Source organism: Sorghum bicolor, chromosome 8 (genome assembly GCF_000003195.3).
Source record: "Sorghum bicolor cultivar BTx623 chromosome 8, Sorghum_bicolor_NCBIv3, whole genome shotgun sequence".
NCBI lineage: Eukaryota > Viridiplantae > Streptophyta > Magnoliopsida > Poales > Poaceae > Sorghum > Sorghum bicolor.
This window is the reverse complement of record NC_012877.2, coordinates 698,899-724,368: the sequence shown is the minus strand read 5'-3', so window position 1 is coordinate 724,368 and position 25,470 is coordinate 698,899. Positions and strand designations below refer to the sequence as shown.

General features: G+C 39.4%; 1 pseudogene; it reads left to right on the top strand.

The window, feature by feature from the left end:
• On the top strand, positions 255–16,015 carry LOC110429731 (annotated as a pseudogene).

The following is a 25,470-nucleotide window of genomic DNA, read 5'->3' as shown; positions in this document are numbered from 1 at the left end:
CAATTAGTGATATTTATGTTAATTATTAGTACCTAGCTTTCCTTCTGTTCCATCAGTGTGGCTGTGTCTGCTCTATATATATGTATAGTGGAAACTTTTTGTAATTTGGAAAGCCCGAAAAAAAATTAACTAATATAAGCATCAACTCAAGCATGCATGAGATAAGAGATTAGCTGTGGCAACGTACCTGTTCGCTGTCGTCGGCCTTCTCCATTTGCGATTTTGGGTTCGAGATCACGTCGTCGTAATTGTCCATGGCCGGTGGAAGCGGACACTGCACGGTACTTAAAATAGGCTCACAGAAACTTACTTTGAAATGAAGTTAATAAGACGTGTTGATCAAAGCAGTGGTGGGACAAATGACGCGCCCAGCAGGCCCAGATATATGCTATATTTATGACCTTATATTACCTTTTGACGAACCAACAACATGCATGTAAAAAGTACTTGCGGACTATATGCGGACGAACCAACACGGTAATCTATATGTGGACGCGTTTGCTATAGCACATACGTTTCCTAGAAGAAGAGGTTTCCATCGTTTTACTGATCATAAAGTGTTCTATAGCACACACGTTTTCTCAATTTTTTTTAAAAAAAACTTTATTATGTATATATGATCAATGATGCAAACATTTTTCAAGTCATAGTAAAGAGTCATTACAAAACGTTCCTGCGTGCTTTATTTATGTTAAAGCACATCATGATAGCCAAATTAATTAAGGAGACCCAAGTCTCTGCCCACTCACCAAAGCATGTACAACTAGAGAAACGGACTTGTTATTTAGTTGTGGACTAAAGAAGGTTCAGATTTCAAAAGAGGCCTCCGTAAGCAGCCTGGAAATTTGTAAATAAGGGGTACGTACGGTGTGGTACGGTCTTGGTGTTGTGGACGGTGACGAATCTAAAAAAAATATTTAGGAGAGGCTTCTGCTACCTTAAGATAATTTCAGCTCCTTCTTAAAGAGTATCAATGATAAAAATTTGTAGGAGGGGCTAAGGGGGACTACGTAGGTTCTACAGCCGTAGGGGGGGCTGGAGCCCCACCAGCCCCACCGTTGGCTCCGTCGCTGGTTGTGGACTTGAGAACTCAAATGAGGCTCTGCTTATGAACAATCTCCATAAATTCTTCAACCATGAAAATCTTTCTTGGGCAAATCTAGTATGGAAACAATTGTCGACTGTCTTTTACAGGAGGGATATATATTCTCAAGTTGCTTAATCAGTTCAACAAATGCCTAGCTTCATGCCTTCACCTATACCAGGGTCGTTCGTTTCTTATTTGGGATCACCTTTGGAATGGCTTGATAAAAATTTTTCGTGCCACACCTTATTTACCCATTTGCTAAGAAAAAGAGTATTGCTGATTACTGATGAAGGCTGCTGCAGCAAGTCTTTTGCATAAGAGGCTTTTACATGAGTGCCATTAAAAAAGATCGCAATTGCACAGAGGCTATTAAAAAATTTGGCTGCTCATAGGTGCCACTGCTCCCGACTTGTTTGCCTAAGATACCATTTCGGTCGTGCGCCATGTGATTTCCGTTGTTTGGGCACTCTTACACGTGTGAATTCCGACGAGTTCAATTAGGAGGACGTGGAGTCAGTCATGGCTTCCCACCCTCGCGGGGTATCACACGCGGGGGGAAGCCGAGGCTTTCCCACAGGTGTAGTGCACAAGCAAGGGTGAAATGAAATGGTATGGCACGTCATTCGAGTGGTCACGAGAGTGAGATATCGAAATCGGATTAAGTGCCCATTAATTTGTCTGAAAAAGAACTCTCTTTGTTACATGGAGCCCCAAAGCATTTATAGGTCACACCCGGTGCCAAGACGAAATTACAATGGTTTGGCGTTAGTCGACTACAGAGGAGGCCGCTTTCAAGGGTACAGTGGTAAACTTTCTTCCCCGCCAACTACTCTCTCTGTTCGAAATTTTTGGTTCACTTTGACTAACTTTATAGTCAAATGTATATAACACCTACAGTGTTAAATTAGTTTCTCTAAATTAACATAGCTAAACCTAGAGTATACTACGTATTTAAATATATTTTCCAATAACTTGGTCAAAAGTTAGATTTACTTAGAATAAAACCAAAATATACCAATACCAGGATTGTGATATATTTTTTTGGCTAGATTCGAAACATAGTTTTCTCTCAGAGAGGGAACTATATCGGGGGTTTGTCCTTTTTGTCAAGGCTAGATTAGGTATAGATGTAGTCTTGCTATTGCCATTTTGATACCCTTTCATTTCAGGGAAGGGTATCAGACTAGAGGCAAATATTGTTTCCTCCCGAGGAGGGAATGAAAAATATCAGAGCCAAGATAGACTTTCTGCTCGAGGAGAGCTATCGGAGTAACGGGGGGCGCCAGGCTCCTCAGGGCAGACCAAAATAATCCCTACATTTAATCTCCTTATTACTTTACTTGATAAATTTCCTATTCCCGAAGGACGGGTTTGGATCCAGAGTTTGAACAATACCTCAAGATTGGGATAAGATTTGATATAAAAACTGCCTCAGGCGTGGGTTATCTGTGCCCTATACCAGGTTTTTAACTGATTTAGATGTAAAGACTATTAGGGGATATTGAAACATGAAATTCAGATTCAGCGCATGCTGTTTTAATAGTAGCACTTTAATGGCCTGATTTTTCCTACGGAGAAATGCCTGTGTGTACACATACACGTGTACTATAATTTGAAATGCAAGAAGTACAATCTACACATGATCTGATTTAATATTGTTAGAACCAATTAACTTTGATTTTTTTTATCACGTACAACCTAGGTATGAAAAAACAAAATAGAATTGAATCACCAGGTGAGAAAACAAACATGAACTATTCCTACTAAACATACATGATAATCCCCTTCCTCACATATTTCAATCACAGTTAAATATTCTAAGTGCTATAAAAGCATGTTGAGGGCACCTAATACAACAAAATATTTTTTAAAAAAACATGAAGATAACACATACTCCCTCTATTCTAATTTATAGGTCGTTTTGGCATTTCTAGATACACAACTTTTATCCTACATTTAGGTGCATAAGAAAGTTTTTCTTTTAAGAATTAGTAGGAGCATTGCTATGTTATATAAGGAGAAGAGCAAGCAAACGTTTTACAAGGTCTAATTACATTAAAAAGCTAGACAACACTAGCACTGAAAACATACATCAAGATAATGGAGATAGTACCATCACGGTCCTCTAGCCTGTGTCATTAGCCCCAACTCTTCCTTTATTAATCCTAGCACCTGAATGGGAGTCCTCTCTACTTCCTGGAAGGTGCGTCAAAACGCCTATAAATTGGCCGATAGAGGGTGGTAGTAAATATGAAGGCAACAATGAGTGGTTCTTCTTTCAATATTGATTTTTCTCATTAGTTTTATTTTGAATGCACCACTCATACTGCTAAGCTATCAGTCAGTCAAGGAAGAATTTTTTTTCTGAGTTGAATGGACTGTTGTCCGACAATGGTTGCACGTACCTACCTTCAATTTTACGCTTTTCGTTTTGCAAAAACATTTTGTGCTTATAATGCTAGCAAGTAGTAGCATGCATGTACTGATGTACGGGATGTTGAGATTCCCTAATAAGAAATTCCAAAGGAGCCCGTGTGGAAAGATGGAAAATAAACGTGCCTGCGCACTTTACTTTACGTGCATGCATGTGGGAGTCTAATTAAGAAGGCAACTTTTAGAAGAGTCAGTCATTAACTATATATTTTCTCATCAAAGCATCCACAACTAGAGAAACAGACTTAACCCCCCCCCCCACCACCCCAACCCCCCCCCCACCCCCACACACACACCTCATCAACTAGTTGGACGCATCATAGGTAGGTTATTTTTGTTGTAAAACATACGGACTTGATCCTAGAAGGAAAGAAGAAGGAGGAATCATAATCCTAGTCCGTTTGTATGTGGGCTCTTACCAAAACTCTTAGGCCTTGGCAGGACTATATATTGGGAGCTCTATGTTGTAATCATCAATATTCAGAGGAATAAAGAATAGTCTCCCTATCTTGTGTCTGTTTGTTCTTCTACTTTCATCTACTATATTGATCATGAGAGACGGAGAGGGAAAGGTCCCAACCGCTGGCAACATGTTTTATAACACGTTATCAGCACGACAAGCTCTACGTCGACATCGCCGTTGAAGCTGCCGCCGATCTTCGACGACGACGCTCATGCCGCCGCCGTCCCGGACATGACTACTTCGACGACAACGTCGACATGCCGACGTTGTTAGCGGAACGGATCTACTACCTCTACCTGCAAGTAAATCTACATTGCATCGACATGTACCGTCGTCATCAAGCAGTTGGATCTACAACAATGTCAAACGCCCTACGCGGTATGTATCTACTAACCACTGCCCTACGCGGCATGTGAGATAGATCAATTGACATCCTCTATCAGTTATGAGAAAGAGCCGCACTGGTAAATTGTTTGTTCATGCTATCGAACTGGGTAATTTTTTCATCATACGCGTAGTATGTAAAATTGATATATACAGTACATATGAGATTTGCATCTAGGATTAAGAATAAAAAAAGACATCTGGTTGTCTAGAATGCGGCAGAACTTGGAGCGCTATGCATGCTCCTGCATGAGCGTGAGAACCGCTTGATGTCGGGGTTATTAATGGTTGAGCCATGTAGGCTGCTACCATCGAAGAATATATTAATTTTCTCGAAGAACAACAATTCCCCTAGGAAGGATGTTCTGAAGACATCGCCGCACATATAGTGGATCGACTTGCCATGTTACTTGTCCTCATCATGGTCGGACTGTATCGTCCAAGCTGCATGTACTGTTTTCGGTTTTCCACTCCAGTATCTCTGCTAAGGCTATCACACGACGAGCATGTCTGTAGCGTGCCGTATGCATAGCAAGAATACCTTTTGGCTGTTTGGTTCCCTTCTCATCCCAACCAGGCCAGCTCTAGGGAGCCAGCTGTCTTTGGCCTGGCCGGATACATGCAGGAAGCCTAGTTTGGTTGTATGCATATGTGGAGCCAGGCTCTGATTAGATGCTGTTTGGTTGCATGTACGAAGGTAAGTTGTATGAGATAAAAATATTATAAGATTATGATTATAATTTTTATTTTTGTACGAATACACTCTTAATCAACTTCAAAGTACACTAATATCACTTAATATTTACTAATCACGCACTAATACACCGTTAGCCACGTAAACGGTTACATCTGCCCAACCTGGCTGGCCAGAAACGGCCGATTCGGACGTTCCTCCTCAGCCTGGCTGAGGCTCCTTTTTGCATGCCCAGAGCCTGGCCCAAAGCTGCATGCTGGCAACCAAACACGGCCACGCTGCATCCAGAGATGCATGTATGGTCTCATACGGGCAACCAAACAGCCCCTTTATGTCTGTAGCGTGCATCTCCCAAATTTTCCATAACTGAAATTACACCCATAATTGCAAATCGCGGCATCGGTCACATACTATCACAAGTCACTCGCTCGAACGCGGATGGCAGTGGCTATGACGGGCTCGCACGCCTTCAACATCCTGACCTATGTGCACGGTTACAAAGCAGACCGACTCAAGTTTACCTAGGCCATGAAGGTTTCTAGGCAAATAAGACCTGATGAACAAGAAAACAGGTCAGAAATTCAAGAAAAGGCATCTTGGAAGTTTGAGTCTATTAAACGGGTTGGCCCACATTGAACGTGGTTTGTAAAATTGAAAAATTATATGCAAACTTAAAAAACAAAAGGCTAGAAGCTTCCTGTTTTGGGATACAATAGAAGTTTGAGATAGAAAATATATTTTTCCAAAGTATAACCTGAAGTTATGATGTCCTTTAGAAATTATAAATATATACACAGGCTTGAATTATATTTGTAATAAGGACCAGATGCATTATGAAAAATGCATCAATAACTGAACATATATGTTTGGGGAGATTTGGAAATTTATATTGACGTGTACATGCCGTGTGTGTGGATTCCTTTTTTCTATCTTGGATGCACTTATTTTGGTACGAATTTTTATACCATGTACCTGCTAACTTGCAAAACAAAAAAAAAATTCTTGAATGATTGCATTAGAAACATGGTATATGGGCTCTCTAAATCATGCAGACCTTAGACTTATCATCTTTAAGAGGCTCATATTTATCTAGCATAATGAATTTTTGGGATGAATAAATGGTTGATATTAATTCTGAAAATTTATATTTATACCATAATCCTGAAAAGTGCTAGGATGCTTCTAAGAGTATTTTGAATAACCATCCACTACCTTTTTGTATCTTGTTACTAGTTTACATGTAGTAAACTTATATGCACATTGTCCAATTTATCTTAGTATATGCATGTCTTGAAAGAAGAAATATCCTGGAATTACTTTGAATAGTAAAAGTTGCTATGGTCATTATTAAATCCATGTAGGATATTTCGCTACCATTGAAGTGTAGTGCATTTAGGATATATATTTCCTGATTACTCTTAAGAATGAGTATATGGCCATAATAAATCTCAAAGGTCATGTGGTACTCAATGCTTGAGAAATTTTAGAAGATGAACCACCCTACGAGATATATATGCTGCTCTACAAACAAATACAATGGCCTGAAGCTTTGTATTAAATGTCATAGAAGACATAATGGTAAATAAAGATTTTGTTGGTGAATATTCTTGAAGCAATTTCTCTTGTATATAGAATATCCAAGAGCAATATTATACATGAAGTATTTTAATTTATCATCAAAATTACTCAAATAGAAGTTGAGTTAGAATTTTTAGACAACTCTATGAACCAGGATATATATGACTTGCATATATTGCACTCCTAGAAGGATCATTATTACATATCACTACTATTATGAAATAAAGCATGCATGAAGCTGCTAAATGTCAAGCATAGAAGCTAAGACATGCAAGAATGGATAATGAATTTTTAAGTTTCTCTAGGAGAAGAACTTAAATTATGTGCCTATATATTTGTTTGTTTTGTCTTTGAAATTACTATCCAGAAGTATTAATGGTGGCAGTGCTTTAAGTTTTAATTTCCGTTGAATTAAGTGGATTATAGAAACTCGTAGAAGAGTTAATGGTTATTTTATTAGCTTGAAGACTAATATCAAGCATTTAATATTCTTAGTTGCAATTCTTACGTGCAGTAATATGTGTCAATCTTACATGGAATGAATTAGAATTATATGTTTCACATATAAACAATTGCTTATTTTGCCTATGTAAATAAGTTTTGCATTATTTTTATCCACAAAGAAGCCTTATTAACCATGAAGGTTATCGTTCTTTGTGCAATACTACCATATAGGAAGAAGAGAGATTGAATTTCCTAGAAGCACATGAATGATTGGACTATACTAGTTATGAACTGATCTCGCAAGGATCAATTTAGCCAAGAAATTGTATAATCCATAAACTAAGTATTCAATACTTCAGCTCAAAAAACTAGAAGTTTATGTCCTACCCCAAATATGTTGCTATATATTGAATAGTACACGCGACATGTGTATTTCATGTCACAACTATTGAATACTAGAAGTATGATTAAATTCTTTGGAACATTTGAAATGATTAATCATAGATGATGCATGAAGCATATTACTACTTGAAGTAATTATGGCATTAAAAGGGGGAGGAATTTCAAGTAAAGGCATAAGAAAATGTGGATAATATATATTTAGTAGGCATAGCCTTCCTAAATCTATCTTTAAGTGCATGTATAAGGACTTGAAGTTCTAGTCGTGACTTTTCCGGCTATGTTAGTTTTCTCTACATTGCACTAATTGCATGTAAGCCTATAGCTTTGCATTTTGTTGTTATCTATTATGTTGGATTGAATACCAACATTCCACGTTACACTTGAATGTGTATTACTATGTTGTGCTCCCGTCGAGCTGCAAGTATCTCCACTCCTATATGGATATTAGCATAGAAGAAGCTAAATTTGTAGCTAGTAGCTACCTTGCACTCTTCCCATAATTAGAATGGCTAGCTAGTACGCTATGTCTATATAGTTGCTTTTCATGTGTTGCATACATAAGCAATATTTTGGTCTATGGCCAAGCAGCTTAAGATCAGGGAGTGAGTTAATCTGAAATTAGCTAAATGGAGAAGTAACCCAATTTGAAGGGATGAATTATTGTGGAATTAAGATGGTGGATAACACGCTTAAATGATTTGGGATTTATTAAGAAAAGGCATTTGTGGATATTGCATTAATGGTGATTAGAAAATTCTTGAAGAAATTCCATGTAAATTCGAATGTTGCGTATTTTATACATTTAAAATGTATGGTCCATTTTTTTATGTATGAGTACTTGGATCAATTTTTTAGGCTAAAGAATAAAGAAGCTAGATAATGAAATAGTTTTATAAACTATGATATGTGCAAATCAGGGGGAGAACATCCTTGATTTCGTAGGAATGCTGAACATTCTTAAGTACACTTTATGAATTCTAGCTCACTGCATATAATATATAATAACACCCATATTTAAATATGTGCGTGAATATTTCATATAAAATTTTATCATAGCATATATGAATGGGCCTCCACTTGTAGTTGAAGATACATGAATTTGAATTATTTTAAGTCCATCATAGGGGATTTCTTTTGAAGTATGCTATTAAAGATCTAATATTGGCATTAGGGGGAGAGAAAGCCTATGTTGAATGCCAAATATTATTTTCATGGAAGGAAAATGATCTTAAGAGAAAATATTCCTTGAAGCTTGAAGCAGGAATAGTATCACGCACAAAATCAAACATATTGACTAATGCTCTTGTGAAGCATGAATTGTAAACAAGTAATTTGAGTTATAAACAAGAAATTGTGTTTACTAGTAGTAAACTAAATTGTATACTATAAAGCTAAAATCTACGGGGACGCCTATGGGTTCTAGTTTAGTGTATACTTGTTAAATGAAATAAGAATAAACCCCTCCATTCTCATGTAGAGAACACCTTATGAAGAAGGTTAGGCACCTCATGAAGAGAATCATCAAGAAGATGAAATCCAACACACTAAGCGCGCGCATCATAGTGTTGGGTATGCAGAACAATAAATTATCTCTTGTTTAGAAAATGACAAAGAGATAGGATAATCTCACATTGTGAGAGTATTAGGAGAAAATAATAGTTGTTGACAACACTACCTCTATAATTGCAAATGTTTCTCTTATGAGAACCTGGATCCGGAAAACAAAGTCCATGGCAAAGTCGCTTGAAGCGATTATATTGGGTCAATCAAGAAAGCAATTGAGGTTGAATCTCCTACTAAGAAGAAATAAATGTTCTGCAATATCTCTGGCAAATAAAATGAATAAATATGAAATATGCAGTTAGTAAGTGGATATGGAAAATCCATATAGTTCCTGAAGAAAAGAAATCGCAACATATAAAATTTAATCTCATACTAAGTATTAAGAAGTCTAAGATAGAATAATATATTCCTGAATGAATATTGAAGTCTCAAGAAGAGCATGTCCTAGAAGGAATAGTCATTGAATGACTTTATAGTGAATAACACTATCTCGCTGTGTATATCACATAATAAACTCTCATGTAGTAGAGAATATTTCTCATAGAAGAGAAATATTATTCAATAAAAATGAGAACATCCTTGAAGGATTTAATCCATGATGGATTTACCAGTCGATTCTTGAAAAACACCATTAATCCCCGAAGTGAATATAGACCAGAAAAGAAATAAGGAATTCGAAATATCATGAAGATATCATACAAACACTCAGAAAGTGTATATTGTAAAGCTAGCAATAAAGTTTTTGAAAGCCCAAGTTTGGTTTTGGTAATTAATGACACCAAGTTGCTAATGCCTTTTTTTTAAGTGACTTGAGTTAGGCATAGCAACACATGTGATGAAGGAGCATGGTGGCATGGAAAGGTGGCCACACGATCACAAAGGGATGAAGCATGAAGTGGAGATCATGGTGATAGACGAGGAGCAAAGTTATCAAGGCAAAGGTATAAACATAGGGTTTTACTTTTGCCGGTCTAAGATGAGTAGAGAAGTGATTGACCCGTTTTTAGGATAGATAGCCGACTATCAAGAGGGGAAATCACGGTTATCTCTCGAATCAAGTGCTACTAGGTCCATATCTTGAGCATATGCATTAGGATCAAGTAAAGTGCTAACTTAACTCCTTTGGTGAAAATGTTTGTGAAAAGCTAACACACTTGCACTTTGGTGGTGGACACTTGTTGGTGTTAGCACATTTACAAAGGAGGTGGAGTTCCTAGGGTTGAGAGGGGTGTGGGTTCCTCTCGGCGCTTTTGAGAAAAATAAGTGTATACTTTCTATTGCGCCGGTGGGAAATTTAGAGAAGTCGCGGGAGTGTTTTCTCACTGAGAAACACTCACCGGACGCTGAGTGCGGAGGCACCGGACGCTGGCCTCAGCGTCCGGTGAGCTTGACCCTGCTAGGGTTAAGCACCGGACGCACTCTGAGAGCGTCCGGTGGTTAGCGTCCGGTGTGAGGGGTTTTTGCAACCCTCTCTGCGCACGAGTCCGGTGAGCACCGGACCGTCCGGTGCCTAGCGTCCGGTGAGGTCGCGAGTTTGACAAACTCTCTGCGCACGAGTCCGGTGAGCACCGGACCGTCCGGTGCCCATCGTCCGGTGTGTTGCAGGTAGCCGTTAGAAACTGACACGCGAAATCAAGGAAGGACACGTGGCCAACTCTAGTGCACCGGACGCAGGGTGTCGAGCGTCCGGTGCTCACTTAGTAGCATCCGGTGCCCCCGTTTACAGCCCAGTGAAAACAGCCAACGGCTAGTTTTCTTGAGGGGCTTATAAATAGTTGGTGGCCGGCTTTGGGAGGTTAACTCTTGCACATTTGATTACTTGAGACATACATTGAGCTAGAGAATACTCCCTCCACTCATCTCCTTGCTAGATTGCTCATCCTAGTGAGATTGAGTGAGATTCAAGTGCATTGCTTTGAGAGTTGCATTTAGTGGCACTTGATTCTTGAGTTTGCTGCGGATTTCTTGTTACTCTTGGGTGTTTCCCGACGCCCTAGACGGCTTGGAGCAGCGGTGGTGTTGAGCTCGTGATTGGAGATTGTTTCGAGCCTCACCAAGTGATTTGTGAGGGGTTCTTGAGCCTTCCCCGCGGGAGATCGCAATTGGCTACTCTAGTGGATTGCTCGTGGCTTGGAGGATCCCCATCTTGTGAGTGGATGTGCGGCACCCGCTGAGGGTTTGGCTTTGGATTGCCAATTAGCTCGTGATCCATCAAGTGGGTGTATCGCCACAACGAGGACTAGCTTGCCGGGAAGCAAGTGAACCTCGGTAAAAAATCTTGTGTCATCTCTTGCCGAGGATTCTCTTATTGTTGTGATTGATTGATTGGCTATATTTCTACTCTACAACGTCGGTATAACAATCACTTACCTCTCCTTTACTTTTGTGCATACCTTGCTAGTTGTGTAGCTTGTTTAGCTTAGTTCTCTTGTTGTTGTGCTTTAGTGTTTAGCCTTGTACTAGTTTGTATAGGTGGCTTGCATAGCTTAGTTGAGCTAGTGCTAGAATTGCTTCGCCATTTGTTTTACTAACTCACTTGCTTAGTAAAGTTTGAAGAAATTTTAAATAGGCTATTCACCCCCCCTCTAGCCATTTGGACCTTTCAGTTTTGATATCCTCTAAATACCATAGAAGGTATATGAATAATGGTGATTTTGGTAATTGAATTATCCCCTAAATACCAAATGCAAGATTGGATTTATTGTTTAGTGGTATAATCAAAATCTCGAAGATTTATAGAATATATAATGTAAAATCCACTAAATAAGAATTATAAGTTTGATGCACTATCTAGAAGATATTAAATATTGTAAGTTATTTACCCCATAATCCTCTGAAAGGATTTATTACCCTGAAGATAATTTTTATTTGTTTTGCACAACTAATAAGTGGTCATTTATACATGAAGCATATTGCTCTTGTTTATACCCATATAATTCATAGAAGAATTATGAGCCAACTTTTGAAAGATATAGTATTGTGGTACTGCATACCATTGATTAAGCACACATTTGTGAACAGTGTGATTTAAACAATAAAGTTCAAAATTTGGCATTATGAGGGGGAGCATATTTTTATTAAATCTACCTTGAAGGTAAACCACTAGAATTACCAAGATCAAGTAGATCATATTTGCTAAAACATTGAAGTTTATGCATAAATCATGAAGATAAATATCTATTCATGAACAATAGAATATCCTGAAGAATACATGACCATGAAGGTTAAATGTTGTACTCTTTTTTCCTATGTGAGTTTTTACTTGAAGGTTTCTCACACAAGGTTTTTAATGAGACAACATGTGCAATACAATTAACGGATGCGATGTACTCTTTTCTCCAAGAACCATTTTTTCCTATTGGGTTTTCGGATGGAGTTTTTAATGAGGCATGTGCATATCGTGGTAATCGCCCAAGGGGGAGTGTTGTAAAACATACGGACTTGATCCTAGAAGGAAAGGAGAAGGAGGAATCCTAATCCTAGTCCGTTTGTATGTGGGCTCTTACCAAAACTCTTAGGCCTTGGCAGGACTATATATTTGTGGGAGCTCTATGTTGTAATCATCAATATTCAGAGAAATAAAGAATAGTCTCCCTATCTTGTGTCTGTTTGTTCTTCTATTTTCATCTACTATATTGATCATGAGAGACGGAGAGGGAAAGGTCCCAACCGCTGGCAACATGTTTTATAACAACTTTAACCGGAAGATAATGGAGATAGTAATGCAGTCAAGACTTCCCCATCATTTCAGACAGGACTTCTATTTCCGTGTGTATATGTATGTGGTAATATCTAAGCCCTAAATCTTCACTATTTAGCCCCCCTTTGTCCCCACCGTGGATCCACCCCTGCACTCATACAACAGTATATCACTCCAACGGACTGAGAGCACATATGTACCCACAAAGCTAGCGCGGTTGTAAGAGTTTTACTACTAGTTTGCAATAAGAATAGGGAGTAAATCATGTTCGTCCTCTAGGTTTCCATAGCTCGATCTGGTATAACACTACTACTGAATTATTAATTAGTTGTCCAAAGTGACTAAGTGAATTTGGGAAACTAACTAGTTCAATTATTTTTGTCTAGACAAGTGATGAGTTTGCTAGAGTCACCAACTTGTTGACAAACACATAGAGACATTTTTAATAGCAAATACACATTTTCGTAATAGGGTTCACATCATATTACTTGTCCAATGTTGATGTTCATACATAACCTAAATTCATGATCACATTATTACATAAAAGTCAATACATTACTCATTTTAATTGTCTTTAGTCAAATTTGCTTATCTTTGAATGATTTTTTTCTCGAATACACAAAATATTTATGTATCGTTGTATTAAAAAGAAGAGTTTGAACATACATGTAGAAATATTATAAACATCTATGATATAATCAATTAAATGTATTATCAAAATATATTTTATGGTAGGGTGTACCTAACGAATCTAGTTTGATGTTGTGGATTTCATGTATTTTTTTTCCATAAACTTGATCAGTGCTAGAAAAGTTTAACTTATGATAAAAAAAGATAAATTATAATTTTAGACAGGGGAAGTAACCAAGAATGACCTACTCTCCATAACGGGTATTACTAATTGTACGACATGATAGATTGATCGGCAACTGGTGGTGTTGTCGGTTGTGTGCTTACTGCTCAGTGCTAGCTGGTAGCAGTACGTACGGGATATTGAGATTGCCTAATAAATAAGAAAGAAAAATAAAAGGGAGCCCCGTGTGAAAAGTTTAACGTGTCTGTGTGCTTTAGGACTTAGGTTACGCGCATGGGAGCCAAACAAAGGCAAAGTCATAAATAGTTTGCCATTAACAATCTCCACTCCTTAAAAAGCATCAACAACTAGAGAAACAGACTATACAATTTAATTTGCTGACCCACCTCTCCCTCTTGAACCAGTTGTATGCAAGGTTGTCCCTGGTCAGGATCCCAATTTATCTTGGAGTCTTGCAATACCATAACTCTACCATGCTGAAGACTTGGAGTCTTATTTTTTCTACCTCTTTCTTCAATAAATATGCTGCCACATCAGCAAAATACCATAAATAATATGTAATTAATTGTCTCGGACTCTGTGATAGAGTCTTGCATTGTGAGTGCCCTCACACCATGAAATGGAATATCTTTGAGCCAAAAACCCTCAAGGATCAATAAAAACCGCCAAGAAAACTAGTTTTGGTGGCCAACACATAATAAAGATGCCCGTCAAGGGTAGAGACCAATAAGGGAATTTAAATTATCTTGAGGGTCAGCCACCACAAATGATCTTTTTCTTCTTCTTCTTGGTTTCCCGCCTAAAGCTAGACGCTTTCTCAAAAGAAAAAAAAAGATTCCAAAATATATAATCTAGATAGAAAACAATGGCGAACCGCATGTATATTATGTCATCTCCGCGTTGGTCCCGTTAACATTTACTATTACTTTTGGTTAATAAATGGGATCACGTTATTAGCTGGGTCACCTACCGGTATGCTGTACTCTGCATAATGCGTTATTAGCACAAGTAGTAGTGTTCCTTGTGTGGTTAGTGCTAGCTAGCTATATACGGGGATATTCAGATTCCTTAAATTAATTAATAGATAAAAATAATCCTGTGTGTGGAAAGTTAGAACGCGTGTGAGTACATAAAAAAGAGCTTATATTGATTGATTATTAGAAACGCTTTCAATTATGGCACACACACGACAGTGCCGCCTCGAGTTGGGCTGATGAAATAATGGGATGGAAAGTGTATATAAGCGACAGCAACAAGTGGCGTACGTAATGGATCGGAGTGCTCTAGTTTGTTGACAAGAACATAGTTTACGCTGCTACAAAAATATATAATCCCTACCCATCCATTATTATCTTACAATTTTATATTCATGCATGTGTATACGAGAACTACTTGCGGCCAGAACAACATAATATAGAATCTAATTCCAAAACCTAATTGTTTCCGTTGTAATAATTAACAAGCACGTTTGCTGGTTAAGAACATTAATGGCCATGTTCTATATATCCATGCACTTGTTTCGTTCCAATTTGTGTGTGTGTAAGTCTATTTTTCTCTTAATGAAAAACATGCCTCGGGTCATTGGTCATGGAAAAAAATATTTGTTCCTTTATTCTTACTAGAAAATATGCCCGTGCATTGCGATGGGAGGAAAACCATGTTCGACTTGTTTGCTTTAGCTTGTTGCATAGCTGCAGTGGCCATGATAGCTTAATTTTAATAGGTGACATGATGTTGTGAATGGTTGCTGCAACAATTACAAATGAATAGGTAGAAACAAAATGCCAATGTTAAATATTTATGTAATATTCTTTTTGTGAAGTTTTAAAGATATACTTTATTGTATGATGATCATTATATCCATATGCCGCCGTCGTGAGTGCCTCCAGGCCGGACCACCGGCACCACCACCCATCATTCCTGCGGGATCTCTCGTCCCCGATCTCCTTGTTGTTTCGCCTCCAAGCCGCACCAATCTCCTTGTTGTTTCGCCCCCAATCTGCCTCGGTGCGGCGCGAGACGTAGGCCTCCACCCCGCTGCTGCTCTCCCTCGATGACCTCTCCCACTAATCCCTCTCCCCACAGCTGGCCACGCTTCTGCAAGCGACTGCGACCCCATTGCCTCAGCCCCCGCATGGCACCAGCCTCTTCTCTTCGCCAATGCGGTCCAACGGCTTGCCGGCCCTCTCGGCATTGTGGAACCCCTCGAGGGAGGAGAAGCCCAGGGATGGCTCACCAATGGATGGCATCGTGTAGCACCAACAACAGTCCTCGACGATGTCATCGGGTCAACAGTCACAACAGCAGAAGGTTGCACTGATCATGCTGTCGCTTCCCAGAGGGAGGTGGCGTAGCCGGAGATGCCGAAGGATTCGGCTCCGGCTGCTGGCTGGGTCGACGAGGAGGAGTGGGTCACCGTTTTCGGGTATGTGACCTGGCCTCCTAGGACCTAGCTAATTCGATGCAATGGTTGCAGTAGGATGTTTGGAGTTTTGTATAATCTATTGCATTGTATTCATACAGTTGTATGTTTTGTTTTGTAAAAAAAAGAACCAGCCCTTGAAAGGAAAAGAAATTGGAACGTACGTAAATAGGCATCCGGAGTGGACTCCGTTACTGTATACATAGATTGATAGGAGAAGGAGATGGAGTTGATGTGGGGATTCATTCATGACTCGGGAGGGAAAAAGAAGATGAACGAACAAAAAAATAGGGGGTGAAAATTTTTGACTTTTTATTATTAGATATAGACTCAACGTAGTCTATTATACTACGGGTACCCGAAATTCACAATTTGGGCCAAGAAACAGTACAAACATGTCCATAGTCAAGGTTGTTGTGGATTTTTAAAAAGAGAATTATTTATGGGTATTATTATTTCGCTGCTGCCACTACTACAGAAAATATTTTTACAGGCGGCGCTAAAGGCATCTTCACAGGCGGCCGAGCACACCGCCTGTACCAGGGATCAGTACAAAATGGACCACAGTACAGACGGTGCTGTGTGAGCCGCCTGTGAAAATATGGTTTTCACAGGCGGCGCACCTAGCCAGCCGCCTGTGTAAATGAACTTTTACACAAGCGGCTGACAATGTGAGCCGCCTGTATAAATGTAATTTACACAGGCGGCTCACTCTACACCGCCTGTGTAAATAATTTTTTATATATATTTCAAATTTTAATTTTTCCCACCAAACACAGTGCTAAACACCATATATATGTATATATATATATACACACACACACTCACACACACATCATACATATACACCACATATATATATTATAGAATTGTAAACATGAAATCAAACATCAACCATAAAATTACATATATACACGTCAATTAATGCATGTTATCCGCACAACCATACAGTGTTTACATGTCATTTCGCTTCAGATTTAGACCTGCTATGTCTGTCAGCACTCTAAATTTATCACTTGCTAAATCGCCCTCATGATCAAAATATGCACCGTCACTTGGAATATTTCTCTCATTATGAAACCACACAAGTCTGCTACTATATCTTCCAGCGTCTTTGGTGTAAAGGGCACGTCCTTTCGTTGCTTTTTTGGCTGCAAACAAAGTTTAAAAGCATGATTGACACATGTTCAATATATAATTTTGCAACTTTAATGAGAAAACTTCATACATATATATTATTTACCATATTTTTGTCCCTGACGTAACGTCCCCGCTGTCTTATAAACTCACAGACATAGTACCCACAATAGACCGATCCAGGTGGTTGCTTGTGGCACTATATAATGAGCAACGGATTATTCTAAATTTGCCATGCTTTATGTATTATTTATATGATGAAATGTGTTTGGACAACTTACCGGATAGTGGTGTTGTATCATCAATGGCACCCTAGGATCTGAGCATGCGGAGTCGACTGGTCCCTTTTGTCTCTTATAAAACCGCCATGCCCTGTAGATATCGATTATAAATCACTAAAGTTATTTTGAAACTCTAATTTATATAAGTACGCATGTGGTTTCATATGTTGGCTCACCTTTCTAATTGAACCAAGAATGGTTGATACTTCTCGGGAGGAACATGTAAAGAATCTAGGACAAGCACCTTCCCTTCGAAGGGATAAATATAAAAAACAATCCAATGGTCACTGCATGAATAAATGAGTGAGCGACACATGTATATTGTTTGCACGATAATTATTTGAAGTACGTATATGAAGTCAAGCTTACCTAAAGTTGTAAGGTGTCAATATAAAATCCCTATACTTATACCTCAGCATTGATCTACCAAGATAGAGGGCATAATTATCCTCGTATTTTCTTTGCAACTCTTTAATAGCTTCTGCAACTTCTTCTGGTGTTTTGTCTTTCTCTATCTTTGCTCTATCGTCCTTTGATAGTACAAATTTGTGCATATTTTCTTGTAACTTGATAGGGCTCAGATAACCGACCATCGATCCGGTAGATAATAATGACCTCTGCTCGTGATCTTGCAAACTACAGACAACATCTACATATTAGAGTTTCACACTATATATTAATAATAATTGTGTGTGCATGAGTGATACTTACAGACACCAGATTGTTATGAGTTGGACGTCAAGCCGCCTATAGTTCAATAACAAGTGCATGTCCTCAAAGGTAACAAATGCCTTGCTTTTTTCGTTACCAGTAGCAAACACGTCTGCTGGTATATCAACTCTGATTGCATGGAGGCCAGCATGCACTGCTCTCATGTACCAGTCATGAAATCTTTTTATCGGCCATTGAATCTTATCAAGCATCGTCCATTGGAGCATAGGCCTTCCAGGCACATAGTCACTGGGGACATTGACATAATCATCAATCGTTGGCTTTCTGATATCCGTTAGGGTCAATGGTTGACTTGATGGCTGTTTGACATGTACATCGCCACTTGGGGCTTCCTTTGATGGGGGCATGGCTTCTATTGACTGGGCGGTGGCTTCCTTTTTCTGTGACGGTTCGAGCTCAATAAGCCGTGCTGTCCGCTGCTTTCCAAGTCCTTTCAGAAAGAGAGCTGTGCCTGCTGCTTTCCCCTTTTTTGGCTCAAAGGGAGAAATCAATTTTGGAATTGGAAATTTCTTCACCTTCTTTGACGCCGGTGCTGCTGGGGGAGTTTGGTCATCTTCCTTCTGCTTTGGAGGTGGTGGGGGAGTTTGCTCATCCTCCTTCTCCTTTGGAGGTGGTGGGGGAGTTTGCTTATTCTCCTTGGATGGCGGAGTCTGCTGCTCAAGCATGTTCTCCTTGGCTGGCACCTCGGGCTCATTCTGCAAGAATGCCATCTCATGTATTGGGGAGGATGGTGGTGGCTCATAAATGTACGGGGATGCTGGAGCATGCATTGGTGATGGTGGTTGTTGATATGTTTCGGCCTCTTGGGATGGTTGAGGCACTATGCTTGGAGAGGGTGGCGCTGGTGGATCAATCAACCTTACGTACCGTCTCGGCCATTGTATGAAGTTATTGATTGCTTGTCCAAGCTTCTCTATACCCTCAGAGGTCGGGATGTCTATGAAGTCGTCTTCATATCCGGCCTCGACCGTCAACACTTCCACCCTACAGTATGCATCTTGCATGTCAACAGTATGGAATGTACGTCCTGGGATAGCATTACCGGTGGCCACTTGCTTAGTATGTTGATTCTTAAGGCCATAGGATATGACCAAGGAGCAAGGCCAAGGTCTATCAATATCATCAACTGGATAATGGTCCTTATTTGTTGTTGACGCTATACTGCTTGGAAAGGGCTTAGATTGTGAGGCCATCTCCTGACGCTCCAAGGGTTGAGCTGGTACAAGCTACATATGCGAAGGAGCTTGTGAGGACATTTGTTGAGCAGACACTGCTCCAGCCAACCGCTTCATCACTTCAGGATCAGGATTTGTAAAGAAGTCTTCCATCATATCCCTAAACTTTTTTGCAGCCTGCTGCTCAAAAAAATCTTTCATTTCCTCCTTATGTCGGTCTCTTTTCTTATACATGCCTTTCCACTCATCACCGAATCCTTCTTTCCAACTAATTCTGGAGGAGAATCCCCGTACACGTCCTGGATGCTCGGGGTTACCTAGAGCATGGGTAAGGATGTTCCTCTCCCTCTGTGACTTGAAGGCACCTTTCTTTTCTAGGTTTGATGCTTCCAAAACCTTGTCGACAACTTCTCTAATCTCATCGGGACATGACATCTCATCGCTCTCAGTGTTTGCCTTCCGAGCACGAAGCCAATTCGCACTCCTTTCAGGCACTATATCGGTCAATGCCAAATGGCCCTCTCTCCTCTTTGCATCGTCTTCTGCCCTCCATTTAGGAATCTTGGTCTTATAACCACCAGTGCCAAGGTGGTGGTGATACTTGTTCCTCTTCGCGAGTTCAGAGGCGGCTTTGCTCTTAGCCTTCGCATCGTCTGATTCTCTCATCAAACGAAAACGTGCCCACTGAGCCTCTGTGATAGGGTACCGCTTCGTCGGGTCCCGTCCCTTCTGCAACCACTTTTTGTTCATATCGTGCCTATAGCCCCGGAATGATATTGCCAACTGCTTCATGACATAACCCTTGGCCAATTCATCTGTACCATCGGGAAAAATAAATCGAGTGCACAAGCGATTCCAGCAAGTGGTCCTTTTCACTTGTGGCACCATACTCCAATCACTCAAACTGATATCAAATTCCTCTTTTACTAAATATCCAATTGCGGCCCTAAATTTGGGTAGCGCCTCTAGAGGTGCTAAGGGCTCTCCGCTCGGACTTAACTCTATAATCTGGTAAACTTCTTCTGGAAATCTATTCCTTCCTCTGTCTCCTCGTGCCCGATCACTCTTTTTTGTTTTACTTCTTGGCTCAGAGGATGTCCCAGTCGTTTGAGGCGCCATGTCCTTCTGAACATCTTGTTCTTCTGCCTCCATTTCGGCAACAACTTGAGATAACACCTCCTGTCCATTCAATTGTTAGGTATATACATATATACACATGTATTCTATTGTATAGACACTACTACAATATATATCTCATCATCATCCGGATCAGCTTGAGGCTCGTATGTCGGGTCATGTTCCAACTCTAGACGAGCCTTCTTAGCTCTGGGGATTCACGTGGTGATACGCTCGGACTCCTATAAGTGTCGGATCCAGAGGTGTTGGATCCCGGTGTTTCTATCTCATTCGATGGAGTAGTCATCTAAGTAAACAAATAATTTATAACCCTAATTAATTAACTAACACTAATTTAATAATCAATAATTACTAACAAATAAATAACCCTAATTAATTAACTAACAAACCCTAATAATTAATTAACAATCAATAATTAACAAATAAATAATTATCTAACAAATCCTAATAATTAATTAACAACCAATAATTAACAAATAAATAATTATCTAACAAACACTAATAATTAATTAACAACCAATAATTAACAAATACATGATTAACTAACAAACCCTAATAATTAATTAACAATCAATAATTAACAAATAAATAATTTACAAAGCAAACCCTAATAATTAATTAACAACCAATAATTAACAATTAAATAATTTACAAAACAAACCCTAATAATTAATTAACAACTAATAATTAACAAATATATAATTAATTAACAAACAAACCCTAATAATTAATTAACAACCAATAATTAACAATTAAATAATTTACAAAGCAAACCCTAATAATTAATTAACAACCAATAATTAACAATTAAATAATTTACAAAGCAAACCCTAATAATTAATTAACAACCAATAATTAACAATTAAATAATTTACAAAACAAACCCTAATAATTAATTAACAACTAAAAATTAACAAATATATAATTAATTAACAAACAAACCCTAATAATTAATAAACAATCAATAATTAACAAATAAATAATTTACAAAAATAAAAAAAAGGCAGCAAGGGCGCCTGCCAGGCCCAGCAGGGCCCAGCAAGCTGCCTCCTGCCGGCGTTGGGAGGTGCGCGCCGCCGCCACACCTCGGCTTACCTCAATGGCGGCGCGGAGGTCGTCGGTGGCGGCGGCAGCCGTGCGCGGAGGTCGTCGGCGGCGCGGAGGTGTGGCGCGTGGCGGCGACGTCAGCGGCGGCGGCGGCACGCGGACGTCCTCGGTGGCGGCGGCGCACGGGCTCTCCTCGGCGGCGCAGTGGCTCGCGGCGGGGGCGCGGAGGCAGGGCAGCAGCGTCGCGGGCGGGCTCCGGCGAGAGATGGCTGGCGCGGCGGTGGATTTCGGCAGCCTAACGGCGTCTTTCGTCAACCTCGCGCCACCGGGAGTTGAAAAATTTCGCGGCCCGCGCTCTGGGTATAAATAGGTTTCGATTTCTACATGCGGACGTCTTTGAGAGCCGCCTGTACTAATAGATTAGTACAGGCGGCTTAATTTGAGAGCCGCCTGTACTAATAGATTAGTACAGGCGGTTTTCATTTATAGCCGCCTGTAAAATATATTTTTTCATTAAAATTAATTAATTTACTTAGTGATTAATTATGTTGTTTCAAAAATTAAATAAACTGTAATAAATTGTGCAAATATTATAAAATACAAAAGGAGTGCTTTGTTAATTAATTTACTTAGTGATTAATGGTTTGTTAATTATGTTGTTTCAAAAATTAAATAAACTGTAATAAATTGTGGAAATATTATAAAATACAAAAGGAGTGCTTTGTTAATTAATTTACTTAGTGATTAATGGTTTGTTAATTATGTTGTTTCAAAAATGAAATAAACTGTAATAAATTGTGCAAATATTATAAAATACAAAAGGAGTGCTTTGTTAATTAATTTACTTAGTGATTAATGGTTTGTTAATTATGTTGTTTCAAAAATTAAATAAACTGTAATAAATTGCGCAAATATTATAAAATACAAAAGGAGTGCTTTGTTATAAAATACAAAAGGAGTGCAAATATTATAAAACAAATGGAAAATGTAAACATGTTGCTTAATAAGAAATAGTAGCATAAGTACAAATGATAAGTGATACATGAGTTACATGAGTAATGATAACTTATAGAATTTAGCGTGCTACAGTCCTTCCTTGTCCATCGTGGCGCACCCATGGCAATGAGGATTGTGGGATACTTTTCTCAACATTTTTTAGGTTTTCTTGAAAGTTTGTAAAAAGAGACATCTCGCTGAATTGGTTAACATCCTCCAAATCCATTACACCATCAACTCCTATAATTTGTTGCTTTCCAGGAATAACTATATGCTTTGGCTTGTGGCTATTTTTCTTTTCATCCTTAGAAAGGATTTGTTCCACATAGAAGACTTGTGCGGCACGGTTAGCAAGGATCCACGGATCATCTTTATAACCTACTTTACTTAGGTCAAGAACTCTCTGGCCATAGTTATCCACAGTGACATGTTTATCTTGAACCCATCGGCATCGGAACACTAGAATCTGCAGGAGTGGACCATATTCTACCTCCCATATGTCATCAATGAACCCAAAGTATGTATTTGTTTCACCAGTTGCATCATCTATAGCCTCGCATCGAACGCCACTATTCTGTCCCATGCTCTTGGTGTCCCTATAGCTGGTGGAAAATGAAAAGCCACTAATGTCATAGCTCTGCCATGATGTGACCTGGCTTGATGGTCCAGATGCTAACATCTTAATGGTTTCTGATTCCTCTGTCATGTCCAAATCCTTTAACCATGCGGTGAACTGACGCTTGTGTTCCTTGTGTACCCAATCATTTGTGCATCCTGGATTCTTCTCACGAAGCTCTTTCGTGTGCTGCTCAATGAATGGGTCCATTATTATGAGTTGTTGTAGTATGCTATAATGTGCCTCTAAGACTATGTTGTAATCTGGTGGGATGAATGATTTTCGTCCCATTCTCCCGCGTCCATCAAGCCTTCCCTCATGTCGCAATGGAGGCAAACCAATTGATACCTGGTCTTTTAGGAGATTATTACATAATGGTCCTCCAGACTCAATGGCCTCTTCTGTAGTGTACGCCTCTATCATGGAACCCTCTGGATGAGCACGATTTGACATATAGCCATTCAATATTGACATGAAACGCTCATACGTCCACATTTCATGGAAAAACATGGGACCTAATGCCTCTATTTGAGGTACCAAATGAACAACAAGGTGTACCATTATATCAAAGAACGATGGGGGAAAGCACATCTCCAACTGGCTCAATGTCTCTGCAGCAAATTTTTGTAGGGACTCTAACTCATCACGGACAATTACCTTCTCAGATATCTTATTAAAGAAGTAGCACAACCGTGTGATTGCCATCTTTAAGAACACTGGATTTATAGCCCTGATGGCGATAGGAAGGAAAGTGGTCAGCATGACATGACAATCATGTGAGTTGTAGTTGGTGAATGTAAGGTCTTTCATTGACACAAGACTTCTTATGTTGGAGCAGAAACCAGATGGAACTTTTAAATTCTTCAACCACACACACATTGCATGTTTCTCCTCTCTGTTCAGGTTGTAGCTTGCTGCCGGTAGGTGGTACTTCCCATTCTCTAGGAGTACAGGGTGAAGTTCTTTTATGATCTTTAAATGTTGCATGTCCAAACGTGAATTGAGACCTTCCTTTGTCTTGCTCTTTATGTCTAACAAGGTTCCAATTACACTTTCAAACACATTCTTCTGAACATGCATACCATCGATCGCATGTCGTACGTCCAAGTCTTTCCAGTACGATAAGTACTTGAAGAAAATGGACTTCTTCTTGAATGTGTCCCCTTCATTTGCCTTGACAACCTTTCTTGGTTTCCCATCTTTGGTCTTCTTTCCAAAAACAAACTTCACATTCTCAACTATCTTGTACACTCTATGCCCTTTACTACAACCTTTGATTCATCAATATTATCGAAGTACTTAATCATCTTTTGTAAGCGGTACTTATGGCCTGCCGGTAGCCATCTTCTGTGCCTCATGTACACTATCTTGTTAGATGCAGGAAGATACACGTGCCATGTTCCATCTATGCACTTTACACAACCAACCTTTCCCTTGAACTGACCTGATAATGAGAAGAGAGCAGGGTAATCATTAATTGTGACAATAATAATTGCTCTCAGTGTGAATGTCTCTTTGCGGAACGCATCGATCATGTCCACACCTACTTCCCATAGTGTTTGCATGTCTTGCATTAAGGGCTCTAGAAATACATCCATATCAACTCCAGGTTGTGTAGGTCTAGAAATAAGAATGGTTAGCAAAAGATATTTTCTCTTTTGACACAACCATGAAGGAAGGTTGTATATTGTCAGGATCACCGGCCATGTGCTGTGCGTGCTGCTCCTTTCGCCAAATGGATTCATTCCATCAGTACTCAGTGCAAACCTTACATTCCGTGGATCGTCAGCAAAGTCTGGATATTTCTTATCGAAATCTTTCAATTGCTTTGCATCGGCTGGATGTCGTAACTTTCCATCATCTTTCCTTTCATCTGAAGCATGCCAGGTCATAAGTTCAGCGTCTTCAGGGTTTGCAAACAAACACCTCAAACGATCAACCACGGGGAGATACCATATCACCAAAGCAGGAATTCTTCTCAATGCATAATAGTCCACTTCTTCATTGCTACTAGGCTTCGAGCGTTTGTCTTGTTGAGTCTTTGTTTGGGTCTTCTTTCGCTTCCTACCTGTAGAAACAGAGGCTAGATTCTCTTCCTCCCGATAATCTTTGTTTGTCTTGTATCTACTGACACCACAGTTTGGACAACTATCTAAGTCTTTAAATTGATCACCCCGATATAGAATACAATGATTTCTACATGCGTGGATCTTCTCAACACCTATCGTAAGTGGACTGACTAGCTTCTTTGCATAGTATGTGTTAGCAGGCACTTTGTTCTCCTTAGGAAGAAGGTCTCCAAGTACACGCAAGAAATCATTGAAGCTAGCATCGGACCAACCATGTCTAGCCTTCATCGTCAAAA